Here is a 27,098-nt window from a genome sequence, read left to right on the forward strand (position 1 = left end):
ATGGCAGCCTTTTGTTCTTTGAAGTCTCTAGGTTTAGGATGTTTTGTTACAGCAGCCCTAGGGAGCTAATATAAAAGATGTGTGTTTTCCTTTGAGGTAATGAAAATGCTCTAGAACTAGAGATAGAGCCATCATGTTGGGACTGTAGTAAATGTCATCTGCTTTTCCATTCTAAGTGGCCAAATTTAATGTAAATTTTGCTTCAATAAATGTGTGTGTTCTCAGGTACATGCACACACACCTATGAGTGCACGCACACACTAACATGTGCTGTAGTGTGTTGTTGAGAGCTCTCCGTGGTTCACCCCACGGGAACTTAAACACAGTCCCTGCAATGTAGAAACCGCTTGGTGAGGGTGTAATATTTTCCAGTCTCCCTACAAACTTTGCACCTTTAGACATTAAATAAGGAACATGTAATTGTCTCCAAAGCTGTGTTCTTGTTATGTAGAACCTCATAGCTTTCTCCTGCTAACCTGAGCTATGAGATGACTATGAGGCATTTCACATCAACTCAACTTCCCAGGAGTTTCCCCTCCAGAAGACGGATTCTGTCCCGTAATTCATGCTCTGAACTTTCCACCAACTATTCAAAGAATCCTATTGGGCCAAATTTGTAAAACCTCCAGTTCTTTCCATCTCTGCCTGCAGAGAGTCTGCCTGGGAGAACAAGCCCTCTTGACTACTAGCAAGAGGCAAGCGCATTCAGTTGTCTTTCTTCCGCTTTCCCAGGTGGAGTCGGACACCTAGCCTGAGACACCAGATTCCAGTCACAGACCCGCTCACTATCTTCCCCTCGGTTCATCGCATTCGCTGGGACACCGAAATGGGTGGATGGACAGACAGTCTATTCAGGCGATTAAAGACCCAGCAAAACTAAAAAGGATTCTAAAAACCCACTGAAAAATTACTGAGTGACTTAAAAATTAAAAGTGTCTTGCGTTCCCTATTCCACCTCCAGGAATGACACAATAGGAGGATGGGAAACTTTGTTCTCTGTTGAAAGCCCAGCCTTTGAGAGATTCAATGTTTTGTGAGGTAGGAAATTATCATGGGAGGAAAGGGGAGGGGAAGAATTGAGCAAGAAACTAAAACGATGGAAGATAAGATTCAGGGAGACACACTGGGCTGCAGCAGTCAATTTGAATCTAGCATCCCATAGATTTGGGGCCAGCGTTTTTGGATATCATATGCCTCAAATGACATCTTACAGAACCAGAGTTAATGCGGTCCAGCACGTCACATGCTGCATCTTCAGGAAAGCCCCCTCTCCAGTTGTTAATATCTTATTACTTTTATGCTGGGCACCACCAGAAAACACATGGGGGTGTTAGTACAAGCTCTTAGCCGGGAGTCTGGGCACCAGCTCCAGGCCCTGGTTCCAGCCATCCAGTCTCACACCAGATACGTATTTGTGTCTGATTTGTTTTCTTCCCCACCAGCATTCCCTCTGGAGTCTCCCTGTTCCTCTCTATCCATTTCGGAATCAGTTAACCCCACAGTCAGATGCTACCAGAGGAGCAATGGGAAATACTGTTTTCCAAACAACAGTGAAAGTTCGGGAACTATGTGGAACTCGGGAGTCCCATCACCATATTAATAGGATGCTGGGAAAAGATTTCCCCTTTCTTTCATCTGTCATCACTATCACAAAAATGGAGGCTGCATTTATAAAGATTGTGTGTATATATATATATATATATATATATAAATATATATACATATAATCTAAGGTAAGCCATGTGAGAAAATCTATGAGTCTAACTAATAATGGTGATAAAAGGTAATGGTTGAAGTAACTGTAATTAGCATTTCCAGTATGCACAGGCCAAGCCTTGTACTGAGTAGTTACCCATTTTAATCCTTCTAATCACCCAATAGGATAAATGTCATCATCCCCATTTTGCAGATAATGTAACTGAGACTCAGGGAACATCGCCAAGTTCGTGGGCTGCTAAGTGGAGCCAGCAGCCAGCATCTCTGATTTAGGTTTATATGATTCCAAAACCCATGGTCCTGATTACCGAGCTGCCTGCCCAAACGCAAGTTTTTCCATACCTGGTAGCCATTTTCCCTCAATGAAATCACGTTCTTTTTTGTTAAAGGAGGCGATTTTGTTCTGTGCTTACACAGGCAGAGGCCTCTTTTTGATAAAGGAAGTAGGCAAACTGTGCTTGCTGGCTGGGATTTAAAAGAAAAGCCCAAGAGTTATAAACAAGTGAATATTGTTATTGCAAAGACAAATAATAAAAACGGAGCCCCCGAATGTATTGGAAGGGATATCTGGGTGCCCTGCAGTCAAGATATAATTGCTAAAGAGAGAAAACGGAGGGCTGGGAGGGATGGAGAAATCCAAGCCACATCTCTGTGGTTTGTCTAAGGCAGAGATGAGTAAAGGCTTCTTTTGGATAATTAAAACTCGGGTCTTCCAAGATATGAAGTTAGACACCTGACAAATTATATATTTCTAATTTCTAATTCTTTTACTGAGTGCCATAGGCTAGACAGCCTCCTAGGCAGTAATGAAAAGGCTGCAGCAGGAGGCCCTGAAAATCACTACAGTGTGCCAAAGCTAACAAAACAGGCCCAGAAAACCCAGGCCAAAAAAAAAAAAAAAAAAAAAAAAAAAAGCCCAGTAAATTTCTTTGATCGGTTGGTTTTTAAGTTGTTCTCAAACTGACACTACTTCCTTACTCTGTCATGTCTGTGTGTCTGTGCATGTCAGTATGTCCACATGTCTGTGCGTGTCTGCGTGTCTCTCTGTGTGTGGCGAGGTGGGAGGTATTGTAAGAATATTTTCCAGATGGAAGTCCCTGTCTTTGAAAGGCACCTTATTATTCTTTGATCTGACATCACCCCAACGTTGAGCTAAAGTCTAATGACTTCCCACACTTAGCAAGGCTGAAGCAGTTCCGGTACTTAGACCAAAATGGATGCTTAGCTAGAGACAGATGAAGCCACTTCTGCTTTGGGCCGTTTGTTACACCCGCTTCTAAGCCTGCAGAGAGCCCCGTGCTAAGGAGTCAGGTTGTGAAAGACCAGCGCTGCCTAAGTCCTGCTTCCTGGTTCTGTCTTCTCCTCAGGCAGAACCCAGGCTTTCTTCCAAACCTCTCCCCATGTCTAAGCCTGCTCAGCCCCTGCTGGTGAGGTATGAATTAATCTCAGCTCTGTAGACAGCATTTTGGCTATGTGCATCAAAAATATCAATAATATCCTCCTCTGCAAGCCACCCAGAAATATAGTATGCACAAAAGATTTATGCACAAAATGTTAATTACAGAATCATTTAAAACTGGAAGGAAAAAATACAGTGTCCAATTATGGGAGGATGTTTGGGTAGATAATAATCCATCCATTTATGTAAGGCTATTTTTGTCATTAAAATGATTATGATAGGCTAAAAGTAAAAGGGAGCTATGAATTCATTTACAGTATAAATTCCACCATAAAAATAGCACCCACAGGATGGAAAATGCCAAATATATTTATTTCTGCATAGCTGAATTATGTTTATATGTAAAATAATGCAGGAAATAACATGTCTTTCTTAGGTATGTTTTCTTTTATTTTACCCAACTTTTGTAGGATGGATGCTGGTGTCTTACAGGGACACAGAGAGATAGGAGAAGTGTCAAGTGGGAAGACCCAGGTCACTTTCCCAGATACTCCACAGCTCCAAGACCTCAGCCAGGTATACAACACCCTGACCTACAGGTTCCTCTCCAATGAAATGAAGGTCATTATATTGATGAAAGGGGTCACTATTACGGAAATATTGAGCAGCAATAAGTGCTTTATTATTAAGCATTTATTGAGCACCTATTATTAAGAGGGAAAACAGAAAAAAAAAATAGTGACAATTCCAAGAGGTAAGCTCTATAGCAAAGGGAGATTAAGGTACCATAAGAGTGTAGACCACCTGAAAGTCCCGTCATGTCAAGACAAGAATTTTCACATCCACTGTCTGTTGTCATTGGGACCAGAATCACTCCAACAGTTTGAAATGCAAACGCCACATAATCTTTGTAACGTTTAAAGTGACGTGGCAGGAAGCAAATACCACAGATTAACTGTCCCCATAGGCAGGGATTGGCAGAAGCCCGTCCTCTTAAGGCTGTGGAGCATTTAGGAGTCAGCACACGGCTGTAATCTGCACCATCCCTGCTCATTCTCACAGGCTGCCTCTGAGAGAGTGACTTCCGTGGAAGCTTGGAGCAGTAGGGTGAGCTGCCCGTGGTAACCCAGCAGGACAGAACAAGAGAAGACACGACAGCCCACGCAGGTCACACGGGAGCTGCTGCTGAAATGGCAACCCATCAGGAGGGGCTCACATGGTGCAGTCTGGACCCTGAGTGTCCCCCAAAGGCCCAAGTGTGAAGGTTTGGTCACCAGCATACGGCACAAAACTGAAACCCTGAAACCTTGAAGAGGTGGGACCCAGTGGAGCTAAGGAAACCATTAGGAGAGGGTAATTGAAGGGCAATTTAGCCCCTTCCTGCCTCTCCCTTTGCTTTCCAGTGGCAATAAGGGGAGGACTCTGACCAGTTATGTGTTCCTGCCATGAGGCCTCACCATAGGCCCAAAGGCAATAAAGCCAGGCAGCCGTGCACAGAAACATCCAAACCCACGTGCCAAAACAAACCTTCCTCCATTGGAATCTTAATGTCTCTGGTATTTTTTTCACAGTGATGGAAAACTGACTAACATACCATGTTTTCATTTAGTCTATAAAATTCACTAGTGTGGGGTTTCTTCTTAGCCTCGTCTTCAACACCTGCCACATGTCGTTAATGACACAGAGACTTTCTGAGAAATACATTGTGAGGAAGTTTCTGTGGTGTCACTCCACCCAACAATAGAATCTTATGGTACCACCGTCACATATGCATGCCATTTTTATGTGACGTATGACTACATATGAGAAAAAAATTATAAAAGTCAGAGGAAGGAGGAACTGAAGAAGGCTAAAGAGGAGACTTTGAATCAGCCTAACGTGATTGTCTACTCAATAAATTTGGATCAGAAATAATTTCTTTATAATCATCTCTCTTTAATAACAGAGTTTTCCACATTACAGTAGAGGCACAAAGGGGTTGGCACACCCATGATCCAGCAGGCAACTGGGAAAGGCCAAACGTGAAGCCCTAGAGAGAAACCATTTGAATAACCTGCTCGCGAGAGTTCATACGTTGTAACAGGAGTGAACAAATGTGACACAGGCGTCATGTTGATCCCAAGACTCCTTGACCATGCACCTTCCCATACGGGTTAACCAGCCTTTGGCTTGTATCTCACAACCCCTTTGGATCTGCCAGCCACTCAGGAAGGTATCTTCTCCTGACTGAGACATAGCAAAGCGGTCTGAAGAAAACAATACTGAACTTGAAATCAGTTACCTGGCGTTGAACTTGATTAGGCTATTGGTTGGCTGTAAGACTTATTAAGTGGCTGAACTTCTCTCAGCTTTAGCTTGACGGCCACCTCTTCAGATCGCTGAGGAATTAAGTACAATGCATTACGTCTTTTGAAACATCCTGTAAAATGGTTGGGTTTATAAATATTACAGCCGTTGGAGTAAGAGTGGATGTTTAGAGATGCTAACGACATCATCAGCATCATAGACTAATCAGATGTCAAGTCTACTGAACTACTTGGCATTGATGCTAGGCCGTTGGACCATTGCTGAAGTCACTGACAGTGATGGTTAACTTTCACTGGCAACTTGGTTGAACTTGTAATCAGTCATCTAGAAGAGAACCCTCCGGACGTGTCTGTGAGAATATTTTCAGAAGTATTCTGAAATCGAGGAGAAAAGACCCTCTCTGGATGTTGAAGGAATCATCCCAGTTACTGGAGTCCTGTATTGAGTAAAAGAACACAAAAGGAGAAGCCTATTGAGAGCTGGCACTGACCTATCTCTGCTACCACCTCCTTGATGTAAGTAGGCAGCCTCACGCTGCCATGTCTGCCCTGCCAGGATGGACTGACACGCAGACGTTGCCAAAGCAACCCTCCTCCTTTGAGTTGCGTCATGCCAGGTTTTTTGGTCACAGCAGTTAGAAGAACAATAGAAGACCAATAAGATATATTTTCCAATGAAATTAGAACCACCCAAAAAAGGAAGAGTTTTCTTTTTACACAGCCCACATGGCTTTTATCCAGCTGGATGGATTAATCTACTGTTTTGAACATCTAGGTTAATAATATACATCATTGACATAAAGCAACGGAAGGATAAAAGCCAAGCTTGCCTGGGCCCTCCGTGTCGGTGTAGAATCTATGATGCTATGAATGGCTCTTGATCCACACATTCTTCTGTTGCCAAAACGGGCCTTCCTGTACAATGACAGCCAAGCAGACACTTAGCAACTTCCCCGACCATAGCTGGGTGCAGTGATTGTCACGAGTGATGAAATATGATTAGCAAATTACAGTTCTGGTGTTTTATTTTAAGGGCACATAAAGAAAATGAATGGATTGAGCTGTTTTGCATTTTTCAGTTGAATCGTTTAAAAACAAGTGGGTAATGGAGAAGGCAAGAACGATGGCAGGAAGAAAAGGCACAAATAGCGCGCCTCTTCACAGCCTATCGACATAATTCATCCTCGCCTCCTGGCCCGAACTGTTGTGTGGGGCTGCTGTGCGTGGTTAAACAGCTGCCATGTATTTCTGGCATCTTTATTTTAGTGCTGGATAAATTGCCCTGGATTGTTTTTTTTTATTTCATAGAGAAATGCAAAAAAAAAATGACATAGGAGTCTCATCACGGTTTCACACTGTGTTGTTGTGACGAGTTAGGTCATTCTCAGGACTTGAATAAAGGACTCAGCATATCTTGTAGGTGAAGGATGTCTCCTGTCTTCTGCATTTCAGCAAAGCCCAGGGTCTGAGGGATCCTGCTAGGATCTTTCAAACGCCTCGCACAGGAAACAGCACTGACGCCCTTTTTGCTTCTGTCTTCCGATCCTAGACTTAGAATTCTTTAGGTCTCTCCCACAGAGTTGGCAACGAAGCACAATTCTACCAACCCCTTATTTCTCATTGATAACATATAAAATTAGAGGCGCATTCCTTTGGAAATAAGCTTGGTCCTGTAATGGGACTGCTGAAGCACACTTAAGAATATAGCATGTTTGCAATCTGAGGACTGGAAAGGTTGCCATGGGTTCAAGGCCAGCCTGCACCTCACAGTGAGTCTCAGCTCAGCCTGAGCTACAGTGTGAGACCTTGCCTTCCAAAACAATGAGAGCCATTGAAGGTAGGGAGGGAGGGAAGAAGGGAAGGGGGGAAGAGGGAGGAGGGGGAAGAGGAGAGAGTTTTAAGCTCATATTCCAAGCAGTAAAGTTATAGTACTAAAATGACAATGCAAGAGGGGAGACAGTGTTAGACTTGAGTGTGGATTCAAGTCCTTCTATGTACCAAACCTAAGATTTGGGATGAGTCTTTTATCTTTATAGAAGTAAAGAATTTTTAAGTGGATTAAGAGGTATTACTCTACGGCACAAGCAGATTAAAGGGCAAGGTATTATCAGGCACGATATTATGATTATGATAGGGTTCAATGTCAGTATTGCTCAAGTTGAATGCAGAGCTAAAACCGGGTTATAAGGCAGGGTGTCAAAGCCATACCAACAGGTAGCATGGCAGCATTGACTAAAATGGTGTCTCCTTTCTGAATGTTTTTAAATGTAAGTCTTGGGTTCCTCAGACTTGTTCGAAATCTCTGACCTGTGGCTCAGTCAACAAATATCTTGCTATGCAAGGCTGAGGACCTATGTGTAGATCCCAGAAGCCATGTAAAACTGGACACAGTAGTGCACATCTCTAATCCCAGCGTTTCTGTGGGGACCTAGGAAATGGAGACGGGAGAACTTCTAGGAGCTTGAGAGTCCGTTAACCCAGTATACCCAAAAGTGACCACGAGAAACCTGTGTCAAACAAAGGGAGAAGGCAAAAGACTCACACCCAAGGACATCCTTTTACCTCCATGTGAGCATCACGACACACACACACACACATCATGTATGTATAAAAATATTAAAAGTTAAATTAAAACCCTTATTGGTGGTGCTGTACACCTAAAATCCTAGCACTTGGGAGACAGAGGCAGGAAGATCAGAATGCTATGGAAGGAAAACAACTCCTTATTTATTTAAGCTACTCTGGGCTACATTTTCTCTTCCTTATGCCCAGATCCCAAACCAACACAGTGGCTTAGCTGGATCAGGTTTATCCAAGACATTAGCACCTGCACCGGAAAAGTTAAAGCCAGACTGCACAGAGCCCAGAGGCCCGAGGCCCCTCCAACCCAAGTCATAGACAGAAGTGAAAAGACTCTGCATAGTAGATCCCAGAATGCACAGGGACACATGAGAGAGGAGCCAGACACCCGCTAAAGTTGAGAATTAAGCAGCACATCTCTGAAATAAGCCTATCTTATTTTAAACTGATATTTTGCATCTTTCTGAGAAGTATTACGGTTTCTTTGCAGCAGAAAAGTCAGTAACATTCCTTCCCGGACCATCATCAGCCTCCCTATTCAATCCCTCCTGGATCATCAGCTTCCTATTCTATCCTGAGTGGGGCCCCACTATTTTCTTTTAAAGGAAATAATCTTAGAACACCAGGCAAAGCTACATTCAAAATGTGAATGTCAAACCTATTCTAGATGTAATTTTGAAATGACTAACATCATCCCGGGGTGTCCTCTTTTCAAACCCAGGCTCTGGTATGGGATTGCCTGCTTGTCAGTCCCAGCTGGGCCTCCACCAGCCCTCTGTAACTGCTCCTGCACCTCTGTGCTCTTGTTTTCTCATCTGGAGAATATGGAGAACCAGAGATTCCCTGAATAGAATAATTGCAGAGAGTAACTGAAGTGTGTGTCATTTACAGACGTGAATGGCCTGTGTTTAAAACAAACAGAGCAGAGAATAGTAAGAGCTCAATAAATACTACACCTTATTATGGATATTTAAAAGCCATCCCCACTTTTCACATAAATATTCATGTAGCATATAAGGATCGGTGTTTGTGTAAAAACTGTATGTATAAGCATCATGTTTATTTGTATTCTCAAATAAAATATGGAATGATGTTTCAATTTCATCACCCCAAATGTAAACACAGACAAGCCCCCAGTTGAGTAAATTACCTTTAATATCTTTTGCATCTACTTAAAAACTTTGAGGAGAAGGGTGAGTTGGAGAAATAACTCAGTGGTTTAGAGCACTGACTGCTCTTCCAGAGGCCCCAGGTTTGAGTTCCAGCACCCACAATCTTCTGGAACTCCAGTTCCAGGAGATCTGATGCCGTCTACTGGCCTCAGACAGCCCTAAGGCGTGTAGGTGTTTGCACCATACATGCATACAGGCAAAACATTCCTATACATAAAAACAGACCTTTTAAAAGCATTATTACACTTTATCTACTGTCTATCTGTGTGTGCGCATGCACAGACACATGAATGCACATGGTACCACAGCTCACAGGTGGCGCTCAGACAGCATCTTTCTCTCCTTCCATCATGTGCGTCCTGGGATGGATGTCAGACCATTCAGCTGCGTGGCAGGCTCCCTTCCCTGCTAAGTCACCTTGCCAGCCCCTGCATCTACTTCCAAAAGCAAAAACAACCAACAAAATTCTATGTCAAGGCTCATTTGTGGAATAAAACCCTAAGAGGATTCTTCCCTCCCTTTTCTTTGTGCTTGTTTATTTATTTATTTATTTATTTATTTATTTATTTATTTATTTTTATTTATTTTTTTTTTTTGGTTTTTCGAGACAGGGTTTCTCTGTGGCTTTGGAGCCTGTCCTGGCACTAGCTCTGTAGACCAGGCTGGTCTCGAACTCACAGAGATCCGCCTGCCTCTGCCTCCCGAGTGCTGGGATTAAAGGCGTGCGCCAACATCAAGTCTCACTCTGTCGCGTCCCTGCTGGCCTTGAGCTAAACCACCCTCCTGATTTAGCCTTTTATGTGCTGGGATTACAGCCTGTGCCACCAAGCACAGCCTCGCTTGGTCTTATTCTCCTGAAAAGCTGAAATCTTTCCGGATCCGCCATCTTGAGTACCAGTGGCTAATGTGCCCACACACCGCCAACTAGCAAACATGTTTGGAATCCCGCCTGGTTGGTTTTCCGTTTCCCTTCTTGCAGAATGTGTTGCACCTTACTCTGTAGTTTCTCTCTTAGCTGGCCCCAAAGACTTTGTCCTCAGCATGTGGCAGGCTTGAGAGGTTGTCGAGCCCAAGGGGGAGCCTTAGTCTGTTGGAAGCATGTCCTCACAGGGAATCGTGGCATTCTAATCTCGTCCTCTCTTCCCTCTTTAGTTCCCAGTCATGAGTGGAAGGGACCTTGTAGACCCAAGACTTTCTGCCAAGATGTGCCAGCTCCCCAGAGCCCCCAAGTCCCCAAATCAACAAAGACTAACCAACCATGAAAACCTGCAAAACTACAAACCAAAGTAAATGCCTTTTTCTTTTTACATAGACTATTTCAAATATTTCGTTTTAGTAATAAACTATTTCACAAATAACCCTCTGCTCTCAGTCTTCAATTTTTATTATTTCTGTTTAAATCTGTAAGCCCATCTTTAGTACCTCTTAGCCGTCAGTCTTCTAAATATTTTGCCTATTGTTGCTCATCTAAAATTTCTTGCATTGGCCAAGAAGGGTTGATCCTAAGCTTCCTTAACACCCCCCACCCCATATTGAAAAGGACAGGTCTTTCCCCCCCATTCATAAAAGCTTGTTCCAAACAGCAAGCTCCTCTCCATCTGGTCTCTAACCACAGTGTTATTTAGGCTCCCTGTCCTCCAAGATTTCTGGCTTCCAGAAGCCTGCTCTGTCTGTGGCTTCCCTATGCCCTTGCATTTAGCACCCTGGATGCTTCTGAGGTTCGATGACTATCTTCCAAATTGCCTTCCCTGCTGCCGCCGCCACTCCTTAGCCGTGGTCAGAGTCAGGTCCGAGAGACCTGTCCCCTTTCTGGCATCCTGTGGCCCACATTAAGAAGTCCTCATCATCACATCAACACCACGCTGCATGAGCCAAAGCTTCCCTTTCACTCTCTCATCTCGGCAGCACGTAAGAATTAGTGTCTAATGATACGGAGGCAAAAAGTTAATGGAAATTTAACTGGGAAAAAAAAAAAAAAAAAAAAAAAACCTACCCTCCCAGCAGGAATTGAACCTAGTGGCCATAACAGGAAGTAAGTACTCCATCCACTGGGCTTTGGAGTTTAGTATCGCTTACTTGGTATCACGTTGGTAAACAAGACGACTCCTGTATTTTCCCAGTATTACGTTGGTCAACAAAATGAAGAAAGGAAGTGGGTTCCAATTTAAATGTCAGAGCTATCTACTGTGAGGATTCAATAGGATTTAATTTCCTGTAAATGTTTGAGCTTTTTAACCCTAATATATAGAGGTGATGAATATTTATACCCCAACGGAAGGCATCTTCTTAGAATAGGGTTCAGCGAGCCACAAACAAAGGAATTATGGGAGAATTTTTCTTTTAAGAATTTTATGGGTTTTTCTAGAGGGATTATCATTACCCGAGTAAGGCTGTACCTTTTTTCATATTTTTCTCCAAAAGGTTAAGGCATACAAAAAATGGTTTAAGTATACTTTTTAAAATAATTTTACTTATTCTTTTAAAATCCCATGCATGTATAAAGTGCATTTTAATCTGAGCTACCCCCAACTCAAGTATACTCTTTAAATGGCTCCGCATACTGGAGCAGCCTGTAGGGATTAAACTGTTGGGCTATCATGATGCTTTTTTATTTTTAAAATGAATTAAGATTATCCATTATTTTATATCCAGATTAACCTAGTTTTCCTCCAGTCTCTGGTACTGAAAGGAAGGAGGGTTTCCCGAGTAAAGTAGGAATATTTCAGAATACAGTAAGGTTGAGATCAGGATAAACTTCACACTAACCTCACTTGCTTGCTTTTTTTTTTTTTTTAAACAGTGGCCCTCGCTGGACTGTAATTTGGCCAGACTGGTTTTGAACTCACAGAAATGTAACTTCCTTGCAAGTGCTGGAACTAAAGCCCTTCTTGCTCTCTGCTTCTGAAGCCTAGCTAGAAGCCGCCTTCTGCTTTCCCGCACTCTAGGAACACTTTACTCGTGTCTATCCTGTGGAAACTGTAGTGTTCTACGTTAAGCCTAACAAACCCGACAGACACAGAATCGTTGATATGGATGTCATACTTCTGCCTTGAGGATGCGGGTCACCCTCTATCCGTGTGTGTCCTCCCTGGAGCACTCAGTGTTGAGCCTTGCCCTCAGTAATAATCAATAAACATGAGTTGAATTACTTAATTAACGTTCCTGTCCACTCAATCTAAAATGTCTGCTTGAAGACAAAGGCCAAGCAATGAGAGGCCTCACTGGACAATCAATATTTCCATTTTTATGCATCCAATCAATGTCACATGTTGCAGTAAATGAGGTGTTACAGTGTTTATCTCCACACACCTGGGAAATGTTTCCTCTACCCACCTTCCCCACCAGAAACTTGGGGACTTTGGAAAAGTTAGGATCCATTTCAGGAATTAAGGCCCTCATCAGTAGAAATGAGGGATGGAGTGGTGCCTGAGGAGTCTTCTGGCTTTAGAAGCCAGTGTCTCATTCATGGCACTCTTGCTACAAAGGTATTAGAAAAAGAATAAAAGAAAAAGAAAAAAAAAAGCACAAGCCAACAAAAAGCTCAGTATGTAAGGTCATGCATCTGTTAATTAGCTTGATTTATCAATGCACAATTAGTACATATATCAAAACATTGTGCTGTTTATCATAGATGTATACAGCTTTAAGCTGTATAAACCCATATAAAACTCAAACCGACACACAGATAAACAGTGCCAAGAAGCCACTATCTCACCCAGGGTGTCAAAACAAGGAGAGAAGGTTCTGCTACTAGGGCCCAAGGCAGAGGTGTCCCGGCAAGAGGGACTGCTCACAAGGGCCACAGTGGCGCTCTGGGTGACATCTAGCAAGAAGGAATACTTTAGCTTCCCCTGTCCTTTACAGTTATTCTTATTGCTCAAGCTTAGCTATAAAATATCTTGAGATCCTGTCTGTGATGTTTATGCTAGGCAGTAGAAAGGGGCAGGGGGCTGTGAGACAGGAGTCCGGGAGCATCCAGATAACAAGCCAACCAAGGAGTCTTGGAGCTAGCCTCAGAGGTGACTTTTCTGGTGTGGAATTTCTCTGGTTTGTGAGTCCTCTGAGGGTCCTTACACCCCTCCCCAGCCATCATACCTTGCTGTAAATACTGACACTTTGGGGTCGCTGATGAGCAGTCTCATCAAAACAGTTTGAATGTGAAGTGTCATGTTGTCCACAGGCTCATGTGTCTGAACACTGCATCTCTAGCTGGCAGCCCTACTGTGGGAGACTTCAGAGAGGTCTGGCGGACAGACACTGGTCGTCACTGCACATGCTGGTCGCTGCAGATAAGCTGACAGGTTATGACCTGGCGTAGGCTGTAGCCCAAGTCTCTCTCTGCTCTCAGAGTCTGCCTCTGCCACATTTCCACACCGAAGCCATACAGGAGTTGTGATGCAAAGGCACTGGCGTATTACACTCAGCAGTAGAAGCTTCCAGAATTGTTCTCTGAATGCTTCTCAACATCTGTTATACATGCCCACGATTAGCATTTTCCAGTCCAGTACAACACAGGCCTGAGCACTAACCCGTTTCCCTGAAAAGGTCTGTGATCTCATTGGTCTAAGTACGTTAGCATTTTGCTGCAAACTACATGGAAAGTGAACCTCAGCAACCGTCCATATTCCAGGGCCAGTGGGTGTTTACCTGCCGGCGGGCGCTGTAAGCACAGGCTCTTTTTCTGTTCTTCTGTTTTATATATAATGCCATCCATTCATCAAAAGCAGGAATCATGAAATGGTGCCCAAGCGTGTTTAGCACAAACACAGTTACATCTACTCCAAAAAGATTAAGGGGAGACACACAAGGTAGGGACGAAGGCTTGAGAGGAGAGGGAGACCTCTTTCCCATCTCTGCAGGTGCTGCTCCCAGCCGTTTCACTCACTGAGCAAATGCCACATCTAGATAAAGCAGCTGAGAGAGGCCACTGGGCCCTGAATCCATCTTCACTCTGGGTTCTCAACCTTTGGGGGGAGGGTCACATATCAGATATCCTGCATATCAAATATTTACATTACAATGAATAACAGTAGCAAAATTCGTTATGAAGTAGCAATGAAGTAATTTTATGGCTGGGGGGGGGGGTCACCACAACATGAGGAACTGTATTAAAGGGTCGCAGCATTAGGAAGTTTGAGAAGCGCTGCTGGGTTATTTCTCAGAACCCTTTGATGAGACACGAATGTTTAAAGAAAGGGTGCTGTAAAAATTAAATATTGCTTATTGAATCTTAGTGACACAGCTCCTTTTCATATACCATCAACTGCGTGTTATGTAAACTATGTGTGCTCATGAAATGAGGAAGTTAAGACTTTGGAAAAACAAATTTTTTTAAAAAAAATAGATCTTTGCCTTCATACCAATGTAACGAACGCGTCTGCCGCTGACACGGGTCCAGCACGCATGCCTAAAGAGTCGGCACTGCTACCGAAACCGAGAAAGAGAGCTTCAGTCTCCAAAGAGAGAGAGAAAGCGGGAAGAGAACGCAGCCTAAGAGGTCTCAAATCACCATGGCTGCTATCTGACCTCAAGGCTATCCCCAGAATACCCAGGTGCCCCGTCAAGATTCACCATAGGAATGAATAAGCTGCATTTGTCTTGCATATCATACGGGAAAGATCACCTGGGTCACATTTTTCTCGAAACATTTTCCTCTACCTTCAGTTTGCTCTTGAAGGAAACTCGGGCATATCTGAGTTACCAAGAGCCTACCTTGTGCTCTGGGGAACATATTGAGTCAAATAAGACTCAGCTGAGCACGTGCAGAGCCAAACCGAGAGCGTGGAAGTGATAACGGAGATGAGGAGCGGGCAGGTAGCTCACCTGAGCGGTACTCTGAACAAAGGACGACGGTTCCTGTCTAAGGCAGGGCACAGTGGGGTGGCTTGTGGTTCTGTTGCGCTACTCAGACAAATGCACAATTAAAAGCTTATAAATGGAGCTGGGCATGGTGTTGCACACCTTTAACCCCAGCACTGAGAGACAGGGTCAGGTGAAGCTCTGAATTCAAAGCCAGTCTGGTCTGTAGAGCAAGTTCTAGGATAGTCAGAGCTACCCAGAGAAACCCTGTCTCAAAAACCAGAAACAAAGAAAGCTTAAGAATTGAACTGTGGCTGTAGATCTGGGGTTGATGTTAATTTATCGTTCGCTGGGTCTGATCCCTAGCATTGTGAAATGACTCAACAAAAAATTCGAGTTATTTTTAGAATTCTTCCATGACTGGGCCATAAACGATGGAGAATGGCTACATTTCTTTTCCTGTATCTGATAACACTGGCCGGGATGTCTGCCCCATTCTTCTCCCCAAAGATACAGGAGTAAGTCCAATTACTAGTGATGCATTACCCACTGCTAGCGGGTTTAGAATCCAAGAAGATAGCCAGGTTCTCAGAATAACTCCTTGTGGATCTGTTCATCTCAAAGATATCCAAACTTTATATTGTCAGGATACGTACAACAGCATGAATTTCACTTTAAACAACAACAACAAAATCCAAATGGCACTCTTACTTAATCTACTATATCAGAAGAAAAATTTTTCCCAACCTTCATTTGCGTTTAGAATGTTTTATCCAAGCTGCTTCGGTTTCCTGATCTCAACAGGGTAATATCCAAAATACACAAGAACCAGCAAGCAAGCCAGGAAAATCACGTGCCTGCTTCCACAGTCTGTAAAACTGCCATTAGCAACAAGCTACATCCCTCCCCATCCACCGCTACTCCTACCCCCTCTACTTTCCACAGCACCGACTTCTCTAACATGCCAGGTCAGTGCTGAGAAGGAACTCAAACCACAAAGGACCAGAAAGCAAATATTTTTTGCCCAAAGCTAATGTAACAAATTACACGCAAGATCTAAACTGCAAGAACCTTTTAAATGATGCAAGTCTACACAAACACACAGCATCCCATTTGCCAAGACTTAAAAATTAAATTAAATCTCAGTGGAGGACCCCTCTGGGATTTACAGAGCCAGGGTTCTGGTCTCAGCAGGCCACAAGCTTCCCTGGTCCTCCAGGACAGTAATTTCTCTCACTGGGTTTCTGTTGCCTGTCCATGCCCTGCATACATAAGAACTGGGCACATGAGCAGAGCAGAGACAGCTCCCTGCAAGACAGGTTTCTGTGCACGACCAGAGACTCATCTGCATTGCTTCCAGCAAGCTCTCAGTTGCAATCCGGGTTCCGGATGGTTCATTGTGACTGTCAGCTTGACTGAACTGGAATTACTGAGGAATTACTGTACACCTCTGGTCAAGAGAGCGACGATGTTTCCAGAAAGATTTAACCGGGGAGGAACTGGACTGGGCAGCATCGTCCCATAGCCTGGGGTCCCAAGACAAGAAAAGAGGAAAGAGGAGAGAGCCAGCCAAATGCCAACATTCATCTCTCTGCTTCCTGTTCTACGCAGGTGTGAGAAGTCCTGGCTACATGCTTTTGCTACTATAAAGTCACCTGCCACCATGCTTCCCTGCCCTGTTGGACTAGATCTACTCAAACCATGAGCCAAAAACAACTTCCTGCCGTGAGTTGCTCTAGCTAATGCGGCTTTGCTGTACCCCATCTATGACTATGTATGTAGCCTGTCGATGGCAAACAGGTGGGCACGTGAAGCTGGAGCCAAGTTCTCTTTCTGCCAGAAGCAAGATGGCATCTAACGAGCAGGATAGGCAGGGTCACACAGGGCAGACCCTGCCTTTTTGGTCAGCCGGTCCATGAGTTCGGAAGGGGAGTGTTCAGATGCCCAATGGGAGCCTGATTTCTCACTGGGACCACAGCAGCTCTCAGAGTTGATGTTTCTCTATGGAAAGCCAGATGAGGAAAACACTGGGACACAGCTGCCTTGGAAGGAGTCACTGCCTTGATGAGCATCTGTGGTGAGACGCTGGAAACCAGCAGACATATTGGATTGCGGCTGCCTTTGCCCATGGCTAGATTACCTAGCATTCAACCCAGTTCTCTATTTCCTGCTCCTTCAATTGCAGCCGCATCCCCATCCCTAAGCAGCAGTGCAGATGAAACTGAAGAAGTAGAGTTAGAGAACATAAGTGCACTAGGGAAGCTGGCCATGTAACTCTGGAGCCAGTTGGCCGCATCTGGCTTTGTTTTGCTTATGCTCAGATGGACACCAGACAGCAGTGGAGGTCTCACTTGGAGAACCTGGAGAAATACGTATGTTTTTAAGCCAGTGTGTGCCATTTGGTTCTGCATCAGTTTCTCTTCTGACTTTCCTTATGCTTTTATTTCAAGTGGGAACTCGAACACATTGTTTCAATCCTGCCTGTCAGTAGGGAGGTGGGTTACCATCAATGATTGATCGCTTGCTTTCATGGATGATATGGCTCCAAACATCCCCTTGAAAAATCATGCTAATAGTTTTCCCCATGCCTGGGAAAAGCAACAAGATTCTGACTGTGAGGAGAAGACTGTGACCAAATCCAGATTCAAGGCAGAAAGCCAGGAATAAGATAATCCCAAGGTACATAGGCATTCTGGTCAGTCACAAGCAGGCGGTCACACCAACATTCGGAGCTATCAAGCAACCATCTGAAAACATTCCCATTGATTCTGAATGTTTCTAAAGAGGCAGATGAAGAGGGAAATGAAGAGACAAAGGAAGAGTGAGGTATACCTAGTTCCTAGACATCAGCCTTTACCAGGAAATCAGTATTCAGTGAGGTACCCTAACAATGAGTCTTTCTGTTCTTTGCTCTGCTTTCCTGATTTTTCTACAATAAATGAATGGCTTCTGATAATCAAGAAGAAGAAGTGTCTTCTTCTTTGCTAAATGGCCTGGCTTTCTACCTTCTGGTAGTTGAAAGTCTAGACAATGGCTTTAGAGAGGAAAAAAATATTATTAATCGCTGGGGTTTCAGAAAACAAGAATTGAGATTTCGGAGGGGGTGGGTTTATCTAACTCCATGTGGTTCCTGAGTTCTAAAGGAAACATTTGGATAATGAAAGGCAAACAACAAGAGATGCCTAAAGGAATTGAAAGCTCTGTGTATATGTGTTTGCTGCTTGCCTGGATGGACCACATAGATGTGGGAGTGGCTGAAGAGGCCAGAAGAGGGAGTGGAATCCCTGGAGTAGACTTATAGGAGATCATGAGCTGTATCATGAGAAACTGCTTGTTGGGGTTTCTGTCTGCCTGGTTCCCACAGCCGTTTAGCCCCAAAGAATTACACAGAAGTCTCCATAAGATTATAAACTAATTGGCCCATTAGCTCAGGCTTTTTATTAACTCGTATAACTTATATTAGCCCATTGTTCTTATCTATGTTAGCCACATGGCTTGGTACCTTTTTCAGTGGGGCAGGTCACATCCTGCTTCTTTGGTGATCTGGACAAGAGTGGTGGAGGGAGCTTCCTGCTTCCCAGAATACTCCTGTTCTCTTTGCTCCACCTCTACTTCTTGTCTGGTTTTCCCACCTATACTTCCTGCCTGGCCAATCAGCATTTATTTAAAACATGATTGACAGAATACAGATAATTATCCCACAGCAATGAGCCACTTTTCATGGGTGCTAGGAATTGAATTTGGGTCCTCTGCATGAACAGTAATCTCTCTAGCCCCCTCACATTGCATTTTTCATAAACTACCTTTTCCCTGTACTCTCTACATATAAACACCAAAACATACTCTGAAATACAATTTTCAAGTTCTATAAGTGATGAAATTTGATAACCTATATTATGACAAAACTTTGTGTTTGTTTTGTTTGCTTCATTTTCTTTCTTTCATTTTGGTTTGCTTTGAGATTTTGTTTGTTGGTGTTTGGTTTTGGTTTTAGTTTTTTGTTACTGGTGGTGGTGGGTGATTTTTTTTTTTTTTTTTGCACAGGGAATTGAACCAAGGCCAGGGTCTCCCTCAGCATAGGTAAGGGCTCTTCTGCTAAACTATGTCCTGGTCCTTTATTTATTTTGAGATGTTTCGCAAAGTGGCACAGGCTGGCCTTGAACTTGCTGTGTAACCAAAGTTGGCTTTAAACTCTTGGTCTTCCTATCTTTGTTTCCTAAACACTGGGATGGCAGATAGTCCCTCAGAGACTAGAGGGTAGGAACCCCTGGAACTGGAATTACAGGTAGTTACAAGCAATCCAGTGTAATTTCTAGAATTTGAACTTGAGTCCTCTGCAAGAACAAAAAGTGCTCTCAACCCCTAAGCTATCTCTCTGGCCCCTAAGATCCATTTTTAATGTTAATCTGTATCTTCCTAAATATTCTGTAGGCAAAACCATGAGACGAATAATGAAGCATGACTTTTTGCCATTAACCACGAAAGCTTTGAGCAAATTAAGTTAGAGAAAACAAAACTCTGGCCAGACCCAAACGCTCTATGCCAAGAAATTTCAACTTGCCAAAAACTAAGGACTTGGCCATTTTTTATACAGCACTGAAGAAGAATTATCACAGCTGTCAAATGAACACAGTTTTGTTACTATATCTCAAGAAAAGACATAACCGGAGAACCAGGATTGTTTCCAGTATAGATGCGAGAGGTGAGATAGAACCTTCTGGAGTGCTTTCCCTTTCTTTAAGACCTCCTAAATCCATCTGAACATGCATCCTGCTTGGACTTGGGCTATGTTCTCTGGGATCTTTCACAGATGTGAGTTAGGTTTGGAAGTCCAGCTCAGAAACCCATTATGCAGTTTACGGAATACTTGACAGTTTCCCACAGTGTTATATTCATCCACTCTTGGGGCCTCTGGTCAGTGCTGCCAACATCTGTTCCAGTGAATGGCCACATTACTCAGCACACATCAACCCCAACTCAGTCTGTGCAGAAGGAGAATGTCATCAAGGTCAGGGACTACCTAGAAGCGAAAGAATTCAGCTAGCCTCAAAAGACAACTGAGACTCGATCAATGGCCCTATACCACCATGAATTAACTGCTCTTACTGTGCCTAAAAGTGACACCATTGATACTTACAGAAAATACTAGCTTGCTACTGACTAACAAGGCTCATCACTCCATACTCTGCCATGATTCTAAGGCACCATACTTCCTAAGCAAGTGAAGTAGGGCAAAAGAGGAGGAAGGCTGATCACTGGACTGGAACAGTCAAAGATGCAGAGGTCCTAAGAATTTTTGTTTGAAATAACAACAGTCCCTGTGTGGGGGAACACAGCACGAAGTCAGTGTCTATTGTTGTGAAGAGACACCATGACCAGAACAACTCTTCCAAAGAAAAGCTTCTAACCGCAGCTGGCTATGGTTTCAGAAGGGTTAGTCTGTTGTCATGGTGAAGGGAAGCATAGCAGCACTTAAGCAGACACAATGCTGGAGAAGGACCTGAGAGTTCTACATCTGGGTCCATGGGCAACGGGAAGAGAGAGAGAGAGAGAGAGAGAGAGAGAGAGGGGGGGGGGGAGGGAGGGGGGAGGGAGAGGGGGAGGGAGAGGGAGGGAGAGAGAGAGAGAGAGAGAGAGAGAGAGAGAGAGAGAGAGAGAGAGCGCCTCTGGGCCTGGCTTGTGCTACTAAAACTTGAAAGCCCACCCCCAGTGACACACTTCCTCCAACAAGGCCACACCTCCTAATCCCTTCAAGTAGTGCCACTCCCTGGTGACCTACATTCAAATATCTGAGCCTGTGCTGGGGGAGGGGGATTTCCTTAGTCAAACCAGCACAAGCCCCATCAGAAAGGTACTGCCGCTCCCATCTTACAGATGAGGAACCTCAGGGAAAGAGGAGATCATTTCCCCAGGTCTCTCAAATAGAAAACGATAGAGTTGAGTTCCCAAGCTCAGTATCATCCCTGCTCCTTCAACCTCTGTAAAAATCCATCCAAGTACTAACCAAAGGGAGTTTGGACAGAAAGTCTTTGCAACCACTGCTTTTACCAGCAATCATACTTCAGCCTTCATAACCTTTCTCACCTACTCCACTTTCTGAGCTCTTGAATCCCAACAGGCAACTTAAAATAAGAAAAATGTTCACCTTCTCTGTCAGTTCAATTAGATTTAGAATCAGCTAGGACACACCTCTGGGTGTGAGCAAAGGCCTTTCCAGAGAGCGTTCATTGAGGGAAGAAGGTTCAGCAGTGTCATGTATGGGCTGGCATACAGGGTGAATAAAAGAAGGAAATAAGGCTAAGGAGCAGTGGAATTCCTCTCTCTCTCTCTCTCTCTCTCTCTCTCTCTCTGATCATGATCTTCGTGTTGCCTTGACCTTGTGCTCCCAATACCGTGCCTTCCCCTCAACAATGAGGGGCTGCATCCCCTCAAACCATGAGCCCAGACTAAACCTTTCTTCCTTACATTGCTTTTGTTGGGTAGTCTGTCACAGCAGTGAGGAGAGGCGTGAATACAGAAGACCCATAAAGTTCAAACCAGGCCACCACAAGCTCATGTCAAGCCAACTAGCACTTGGCTGTGGCAGGGGCTTAGAACTCTGTTGTTTGTTTTCATCCACCACCACCACGCCCCCCACCCCTGAGTCCTGTCCCCAGTGTGACATCGCAGAATCTTTACTTTGCCTTAAGATCCCCATGCTGGGCCAAGGCCCATCTTCTTCACCAAGTTAACTGGAGACCATCTAGCATAATCTTCATCTTGAGGCCCCTTCACCCACACGAACTCCCTCTTCTTATTTAGCTTTCCAACTTCCCTATTCTAGAACCTTCCTCTCCGAGGCCCTTTCTGAAGCCAACCCTGGTGCTTCCTTCCTCCTCTGGAGCATCCCTTATTTGTGTCGCGCATTTGCCTCTCAAGGGCCACCGCCAAGTAGTTCTCATCTCCTCCCAAATCTTCTTTTTAATATTTTAAATTATACAAACAACAGTGTGGATTATCTCTTTTCAGGCACACATCCTGTCTGCTCACCCGCATTGGGTGTCCTCCAAGGTTCTGTCCTTGCCCATCTGCTCGTCTCACTTTCTAATGACGCCCTTGGATAGATTTCTCCCACTTGCACAACACCGTGGATGCTTTCACAGTCTTGCCCAGGCCCTGCTCAGGGGCCACTGGCCTAACAGCTCTTTTCCTTCTCTCTTAATCACTCCAGATGCCCGCTATTTTCCCAAGGCCACCTCTAATTCCAAGGAAGCCTTCTTCGAAGTCCACAGCTCAATAATTATCGATTCATTTTCTAAGTTTCTTTATATCAAAGTTGTTACTTGTATGTGTACGTGTGTGCGTGTGTGTGCGTGCATGTAAGCATTCATATATGACAATACATGTGTGAAAGTCAGAAGACAACTTTCAGGAGTTGTCTGCTATGTGGGTCCCAGGGATGGAACTCGGGCTTAATGGGAAATGCCTTTACCCTTGGAGCATCTCCCTAGCCCTGAGTTTCTGTAACATTCATGTCTATGCAAACAATTCAATGCCTTTATATATTCTTGTCTTGTTATCTATGAGCATTCACATCTCCTGTTTCTCTAAATACAGTGCCCTTCCTCGGGGCAACAACAAAATCTTCATATGTTTGTTTCTCTAGCACAGTGCAGGGTCTTCTGGATGCTTTTGTAATGTGCTTGTAGTCTGTGCATTAAGAGTTAAAGCGTTGGGGCTGGAGAGATGGCTCAGAAGTTAAGAGTGCTCGAGGCTCATCCAGAAGACTGGAGTTTGGTTCTCAGCACCAATCGGGTGCTAACTAGTGCCAGGGGATCCAATGATTTCTTCTGGCACCCGCAGGCACCAACACAAACAGCATACAAACATACGATCAATCACTTAATTAGATTTTATGATAATAATAATAAATCCTGGAAAAAATAAGAGTTAATATAATTCAGGATTTTGGTTTCAGATGTGGCACAGCAAACAATGATTGTAATTACAAAAATCAAAAAGGAAAAACCAGACCCAAATCCTTGGAGGAACAGGTTTTGTATTCTTAAGAATCTCCTTTCACAGTTCACCAAGTTTGAAGACAGTGTAGACAGCCCCCCAGCCTCACAGGGTTGTTGCCGTTATTTAAGAGCCAAAACGGCACCTTGAAAGAGGCCGTTCGGACCCTTCTTCAGCCCTCGCTTTGCTAAGTGCGAAGTCCCATGTGGCCAAGCACAGAAGACTCCATGAAAGCTAGTCTGGCCAGCCTCCTTTCAAATCAGCGCCTATAACTGCCACTGGCATTTAACACTGCTCACACCTGTGTTCTCTCGCCAAGAACACGGGCCAGCTCAGCACCTTCTGAACCCCAAGTGGCTGGAATCCAAGGCAAACATGAAAGAACAGGTGAATCACCTCGTGAGAACCCAGCAGCTGCCATTGTAATCCAGGGAGCTCCCCCATAACGCAGGGCAGGGAAGAACTTGCAGGGAATTGGATTGAGGGCTGGTTCAACCTGCAGGCTTGGGAGGTCAGGTCTTCTTCTTAAATTCTTTTCTTGCCAATTGCTCTCCTGGATTGGAGAGCTAGACCTCCTGATAGAAATAAGGGTATCCCAGTCTGCACCACACACCCGTCAAGACACAGCCTCCGTGGAGACAACACCAGAAATCCAACAACTTAATCCTTACTACTCAGGAGGCTGAGACATCCTGGTCTGTGTTGTGACTACCTGACCAGCCTGGGCTACGTAGCTCAGAAGCAAGCAAACAAACAAAAAACCAAAAAGGCCAACCACCCACACTCTCAGATCCATTCCTTGTGAATTAAGCTCATAGGAGCAGAGTCATTTGGGGTGCTATTGAGTGCCCAGGGCAGTTTCAATATCATCATTTCAAAAGACATGATGATACTGAGGAAATCTAAGGAAAGAAATCCAAGGTAAAGAGGACAGGCCTCAGATTCAGCATCAGGTTGGGTTTCTCAGGTACACTGACAGCAATCTAGAGAAAAGAGAAAGAGACATTAATTCTTCAAAAGTAGGCATTGGTCCTTGCCAGTCTGGCTGTCTCTCGCATGTTGACAGAGTATTCCTAATCCAGAACACTTTGACCAGGGCCATTCTTAGTCCTGAGAGTTTAGAACTTCAGCTTGCTCATTCATTCAACAAACATGGATGAAGCATTTAGGTGCTGGGTGTCACTGTGAGTTCTGAGATATAGAAACCCCTGAAGTGGGAGAAGTCTCCGCCCTTCAGCAGTTTCTGTTTTACCAAAAGGAAAGAGCCAATTAACGAGTGACCAGGCAGATAGACTATCGATGCTGCTGTAATTTGATCTTGAGTGTTCCCTAAAGGGCCCTAAGTATAAGGCTTGGTTCTTAGCCCTAGTGTTACTGGGAGGCTATGGGACATTTCAAAGGTAGGGCCGAGTTGCAAGTTCAGTTACTGGGCCATGCCACCAAAGGAACCACGGAAGCTTCAGCCCCTATTCTCTCTTCTCTCGCCAACTGCAAGAAGGTAAAATTTTTCCTCTGCCATATTCTTCCACCATGATATACAGCCTGGTCACCGTCCTGAAACCAACAAAACCAAGTGACCATGGGCTGAAAACTATGGCCCAAAATAAACCTTCCATCTTTGTAAGTTCATTGTCGTGAGTGTTTTGCTTTGTTCTATTGTAATGGAAAGCTTGCTAATAGAGACGATGATAGGAACTAAGGAGGAAATAGACGAAATTAAGAAGATGAAAGATGTGGGTTGATGAAGGGTTTTCAGGGAGAGCCTCACAAAAGAGATAATACTGCAGGGTGTTCCAAGCAGAGGCCTGCAAAATTGTGGAGCAGTCTTTGAAGAAGAGGGAGCAGGAATATTGAAAGCTGTAAGCAGGGAGAGGGATTGACATCTTTGCCAAATTGCCAAGAAGGGTGGAAGAACATGGGAGAGAGAGGGAGGAGAGGGGACGTTTCTAGGGAGAGGCAGGAAGCCACATTGCAAGTGGCCTTGAAAACATTTTCCTGGACAGGGCCTATCAGTCAAGAACCCCATCAGGAGACAGAAACAGACCAGTTATTTCAACAACACAATTTAATGTAAAAATAATAATAAATCTCCACCCTGGTAACTGAAAGTATAGAAATAGAAATCCAAGATGCCTTTGAAGTAACCATGGTGGGAAACTGCCTCTGCCCTTAGAGGTGGGGAAACAAGAGGAAGATACTAGATTATCAAAGTTAGACACTCATGAGAGAATCCCACAGTGTCGGAGCCCAGACCTCAGAGAGGACAGAGGTCCCACTGTCGCCGAAGAAGTGCCACGAGGCTACTCCTACAATGAGAGGGAAGTTTCCAAAGAGAATTGGATGAATTGCCTCCGCAGTGGTGAGATGGCTAGGTCCTGTTCACGGGAGCCAAAAACCAATAGGAAGTCCACACAGAACAACACAGGAAGGAGCAGGACCCAGCATTCCTCCTCCTAGCGGGCTTGCTGCTGAGCCCAACACAGTTAGAGTCTGCTATCACAGGAGACATGGGGGGTTTAAGTTTTCAGTATCCTGGCTCCAGCCTAGAAACCTAGGTTTAGAGCTGAGAGGCAGTAACCTCATAACTGACATTACAGGAACAAGACAAGAAAGGCCCAGAAGATTTTTGCACAAGAGCATAAGAACGGCTGACTCACTCTTGACAGCTGTGAGAAGGGCAAGAGGCGGTTGAGTTTCTGTATGATAGGAATCCTGATGATAATTGGCTTGTAGGCTGTGAAAAATAAAAGAAGGGTCAAAGGTTACTCCCACACTTTAGCCTGAGTAAGGGAATGTGACGGAGAAGTGTGCTTAAGAAAGAAGAGAGTGGCCAGGAAAGTTCTAATAGATGGGGAGCAATTCAAGTAGATACTCAACAGTCTAGATCAGAACGACGTGGACTTGAGATCCGCCCAACCACACAGAGACAGGATTAGATGAGGTCACCAGCATTGTGTCAACACAGCCCAGCGTGTGAACCGGCTAGGAATAATATCTGGCGTTGAAAGGCTGTGGATTTGAATTCCAGACTTAGTTCGGCCTTTGCTGCGATTTGCACGTGAAATGCTCCCCCACAGGCTCATGTGCCTGAACTCTTGGCTTCCAGCTGGGGGTGCCATTGTGAAGCCTTCAGAAGACGGAGCCTTGCTTAGGAAGTGTGCTACGAAGAGCAGACCTTGAGGTTTTGGAGCACACAGCTCCATGTCCTCACTCTGCTCCCCTTGGGAGAAGTCAGCTGCATGCAGGGCCTTCCTCCCTGAAGCTATTTTGGTCAAAATGACTATGCTGAACCTATGTGAGGACAGAGTGCAATCATGGAAGGTAATCTCTTACATCGGCCACTGCCATGAACTTCTAGAAACAGAAACCTCTGCCATTCTCCTGCCGTTATTAGGAAACCTTAACGCAAGCCTGGAAACCAGAGTCCAGACTCTAAAGGCTCAAAAGCAAGGAAGACTAAGTTGCACGAAACTGCCTGTTTGCTCACTGCCGATGCAACTGTGGTGTCTTCCACAAAGCCGTCTGTAAGCTATGTCTCTGATCCTGTGTGGCTCTCCAACTCTCATTGTATACAGCTGTTTCCTCTAAAGTGAGACATTTCTTCGTGCAGAGAAGAAGGAGTCTCACAAGGCTCGGGTTCACAAGGCCATCTTCTCAAAGTTACAGAGCACTAAGTAGTTGATGGGGCAAGGGGACTTTTCAGAGGACTTGTAGGCAAGTTAGACCGAGAGCTCTGCTCCAGGAGTATAGCTTTTGTAAACCTTTCCCCATGCTGCCAAGGGCTTTTCAATAACGCCCGTAGTCAGCCACGCTCCCGAAGTTAAACCTTTGCTCAGATTCACTGGCTCACCAAGTTAGACATGGGTGATATCATTTCTTTGGTCTGCCTTATGTGTCCCGTATGAAGTGTTAATATGTTAATTCACATCTGCCCTGAAAATCTCACACAACATTTCAACACACTTAATTTTAAGTACTTACGTACTTTCCATTGGGACAACTGTAGATCTGTACCTGCAGCAAGCACACACACACACACACACACACACACACACAGCTCCCAAGCAGGAAAGTTGTGCAAAGTCAAGACCATCCTCTTTGGTAAGCCAGATGAAGTCAAGGAAAGCT

This window comes from Alexandromys fortis, unplaced genomic scaffold (assembly GCF_014885135.2).
Source record: "Alexandromys fortis isolate MF-2015 unplaced genomic scaffold, M_Fortis_MF-2015_v1.1 scaffold_1, whole genome shotgun sequence".
Lineage (NCBI taxonomy): Eukaryota > Metazoa > Chordata > Mammalia > Rodentia > Cricetidae > Alexandromys > Alexandromys fortis.